The 4,473-nt window shown below is 40.7% G+C and overlaps 1 pseudogene; it reads right to left on the reverse strand.

Annotated features, from left to right (window-relative positions):
* Positions 1 to 206: 206 nt before the first annotated feature.
* Positions 207 to 3,839, reverse strand: LOC138157065 (protein WWC2 pseudogene; annotated as a pseudogene).
* Between the last annotated feature and the right edge of the window lie 634 nt (positions 3,840 to 4,473).

Below are 4,473 nucleotides of genomic sequence, written 5' to 3' on the forward strand. Positions count from 1 at the left end.
AGATGAAATAATCAGGGCTATCTATGGTCATATGAAAAGAATGCCCTGAAACAATTCTGAGGTACTGCCTCATGCCTATTAGATTGACTAATAGGACAGAAATAATGGATGGTGGAGGGGATGTGGAGAAAATGAGACATTAATGCATTGCTGGTGGAGTTGTGAACTGATTCAACAATTTTGTAGAGCAATTTATAGCCAAAGAGCTATAAAACCATGCACCACCTTTCACCTAGTAATACCAGTACTAGGGTTATTTTCTTGCTCTCATCTTCACTCAACGTAGGCACAATTGTGCATGGCCTGGGATTTTCTGTAAAGTCATTCCCCTCAGACAGTTTATCTTCCACTTCTTCCTTGGCTGTGAGCTCATCAGAGATCTGCTAACGTTTCTGACCAATGTTCATTAAGACTACTCTATTCTTTTTGTTGCCCTGCTTCTTCTTCCTCCTCTTTCTCCCCTTCTTGTGACAAGTCTTGTTCTACAGGCTGTGACTCAGCTAATGTTCTTTCTAAGGGGCCTAACGAAGGCTGACTGTGGTGAAACCCAGCTTCACTTTCTTTATTTTTTTCTGCAAGGTATTTGTTTACAAGGTAGCAAGTTATACCCAGCAACAGGGAAAATCTGCTAGACTGATCTGAGTTCTGACCAGGCATTCTTTCTGTTGGTCTTTGCTGACAGAATAGGCATTCATCTTTTAGGTCTTCTGCTGAAATGCCTCCTGAGTATTTCATTAAACAAAATGAATTTTTCAGCAGGATGGACTTTTGTATAAAATGGATAGCTGAGGTTTGCTGAAGGGAGAGGTAATATAATCCTAAAATATACTCTTGAGTGTTGAGATATAGAGGAAATGAAAGTTTCTGAGTTATACTACAATCAGCATTAAATTAGAACTCTTAACATCATATCTGAGTCCTTTCTGCACTTGAGCAGTCTCTAGAATCAAAGCATCATCTTCACAATAGCGAACATCTTCAATATCACCAGGTTGTTTTGCTGATGCTTCATAGACACCACTGTCTCCAGCCATGTACTTACCAGATATGGCAGCAGACATACAAGCTGTTTTCTCCTCAAACAAGTGGCCTACTCTCCTTGGCAACTGTTCTTCAATACCTGCAGCTCCTTAATTTAATGGTGATAAAGACTGCCTAAAACCTTTGTTAATATCTTTGCTGTCTGCAAGAGTCTGTGATGCTGATTTTGCATAGGAGTCTAGCAGCCTCTGATTTTTGGTAAGGCCAATGTCTGCAAAATAGCTAGTCAATTCACAATTCTCCAAAGTCTGTGGTGAGTTGGTGGAGAGGAGAATCCTGGCCAGGCATTGAAAAAGTACCTTCCAGAGGTAGAGGATAACAAGGAGGGGACAAGGAGAACATGGAGGATCTGGAAGAGAGGGACATCACATATTTGGGTGACTCAGTCAATTTTGAAGCATTGCCTGCTTCTGAGAATCAAAATGAGTCACTGTAGCCAAGATGACTGTGGGACTTTGCCACCTCAATTTCATGAATGTTGGTCATGGGTCCAGAAAGAATATAGCCACTTTTTTTTCTTGTAATAGAAACTAGTTTATATTAATAATGCAAGTCTGGAATTTGATCCCCTTGGGGTGTTATAGTAGAGCTCTGTGGAACTGAGGGCATTGAGTGACCCTCTGCTAGAGGTATTCAGAGACCCTTGACTGAATGCCAGTGATTCCGGGCTGCTTCCCAAAGACATGGACAAGGTGAGAAACTTTGAATCTGTGAAAGCAAATGAGCAGTTAATGTAGTTAATTCAAGTCTCTGTAGCAGTGTTTTTTCTTTCTTCCAACTATTAGCCTCTTGGGCTAGGGCTCAACTGGATGTGTTTTTCATGGACAGTAGCTCTTCCTCTAGATGCTTCCTTTGGCCTTGCAGGTAGTTTAACTCACCCTAACTGTGTTTTTGAGGTGTTACAAACTGAAACTCTTTCAAAAGTTCTTCTTTTTCATTAATCAACATGTTTCTCCTTCTTGACATCCAAGACCTGAGGCCAGGCATCATTGTCTAACTTGGACAGTTCAATTTTTAAATGGCCCATGCTTCTTTTTGCCTCTTCATATCATACACTTAACCTGACCTCTTCTGCTACATTGATCCAATTTATCATTCCAGAATCTCCAAAGATGCTTGTTTGTGATCCGGCATCAAGAGTCTGTCTGGAAAGAGTTAAACAAGAGCTCGTGGAGTTAGCCATTAAGTCTGGTTCTTGATCTCCCAATTCTTTGATCCAAATGACACCACTCCTGTAGCTCAGCAAGATTCTTTTTGTTCCTTTTTTTTTCTTTTTTGCTTTTTGGAGGGCAATTGGGGTCAAGTGACTTGCCCAAGTCCTTGTGTTAAATGTCTGAGGCAGGTTTTGAACTCAGGTCCTCCTGATTCCTGGGCTGGTGTGCCACCTAGCCACCCCTATCATACAACAAGATTCTATATTAGATCTTGTTTCTCTCTCTCTCTCTCTCTCTCTCTCTCTCTCTCTCTCTCTCTCTCTGTTTCTTCTCCTCTTCCCCCTCCTTTTCTTCCTCCTCCTCCTCTTCTCTTCCTCTCTCTCTCTTTCTCTCTCTCCTGAGGCAAGGACCTTTCTGATGGAGCTTGTTTCAGTCATAATACCTTTACCCTCACTGAGTTCATACCGACTGTAATCTCCAGACATTTTCTGGATTTTGTTGCATTGCTGTACTTTGTTGCAGTGTTTCGAAAACTTGTTTTTTGTACAATAATTCTTGCTTCATTTGTGAAAGTTTTCACTTCAGTTTTTTTAACTTTTAATGGTGTAGTGGAGATCTCTGCCTTTAGAATATCAGGGTCATATTTAGTGCTGGATGAAGATCTTGAGATAAGTCTGTATGAGAACTTGACTTCTCCTTGTAATTGCACCATTTAATTGTATGTATTCATTCAGTACCAGAGCAAGGCTTTTCTCTTTCATGTAGCACAGTTCCTTCTGTGTGCTGAGTTGTAATGGTTATGGGATTTGAAGATCTTTCATGCCCCTTGAACTTTCTGACATAGCAGGAGGAAGTCAGAGCCTAGCTGGAGTCAGCACAGTGACTGGAAGCAGCAGTGGCAGCAGTAGTGTGAACTCTTTTTTTTTATTGAGCTAGCCAGAATTTCTGCTAAGGACTCCTGCTGAGGACTGCCGGGGACAGGAAATACAGGAAGCCAGAGCTGTTGGGAGCAAGCTGAGTGGATTGATGTTGAGCATTTGCCATGAGTGGGGAGAGGAGGACCTTTGCCTGAGGCAGCCTGTTCTGTTTTGAAAGCTTGGGAATGTGGGTGCTGTATTTAACTACATGTGCCAACTCTATAGCTACTGTGATGGCTTTGGCTTTCTGGTTTTGGGACTCGGTTTTCTTGTATTTGAAGAAATGGTCTAGCTTTGTTCCCCATGTAGAGAGCCTGTTATATTTTGTGGTTAATAACTACATCAGCATATTTATAGTTACCATAGGCATTGTGAATAATGCATTGTTGATACATGAGTACATCTTGGGCCACCATAAGGTAGTCTTTCAGCACTCTCTTTTATTCTCTCCTTCACTGTTTTCTGTGATCTTCTATCTGTGTGGTTTTATTGATGTGGTCAATGTAGTAGACACCAATCTGATGGTCAAATACTACATCCCATCCCCATACAGCTCATCTCCAACATAAATCACAATTGAGAAGACTTTGGTTAACCTGTCCTGAGGGTCAATTCAGTTGGTCTTCTTGGTATTGTAGTAGATGTAAAAGCTCTTACCATCACAGTCCCTGGACTCCTCTCACCTCTAGGGAATTGGCAGCTTTCCGTTCCTGGCTTTCTTAGTCATGGTCATTGGCAGGGGTCTAACTCTTCCATATAAGAACTGGACAGGGGAATCTTGATGGACATACAAGTACAGATCAACCTAAGTAATCCTGTAGGCAGTGGGCAGGGTACCATATTACCTGAATTTTGAAGAAAGATCTCATATTTAAATTGCTAGCGGTTATATTAATATTTATAGATAGTCTAACAATTTGATTTTCATCTCAATTTTCCCATTTGTTGTCAATTTGTCAGTTAATGCAGGAATGGAAGGGGTTGTAAAGTATTAAGAACTATTTTTTATTCTTTCTTTCATAAGTTATATACTATCTCTCTATCTAATTACCTAGTATTGAACATAGTAATGATAAGCTTTTCCATAATTAGCTAAGTTTGCCTTCAAACATGAGATAGGAACTATATAGTGCTGGTCCTTGGCTCAGAAGTATAACCTACTACCAAGGCTGTAGTCAAAGCCTGCATAACTTAGTAGACTCTATCAGAGTTTTTCATTGTACAATCTTCAGTAACCCATGGCCATTTTCATATGATGATGATGCATTAAATTGGGACTTACGTGAGGTAGTGGATTTCATTCTGAAATATAACTAGACTTCTAGGGGGGAAATGACAGCACAGGTGAAGAGGGGACCTGG

Source organism: Petaurus breviceps, unplaced genomic scaffold (genome assembly GCF_028583685.1).
Source record: "Petaurus breviceps papuanus isolate PSGF00001 unplaced genomic scaffold, PetGlider_PUasm1.0 111, whole genome shotgun sequence".
NCBI lineage: Eukaryota > Metazoa > Chordata > Mammalia > Diprotodontia > Petauridae > Petaurus > Petaurus breviceps.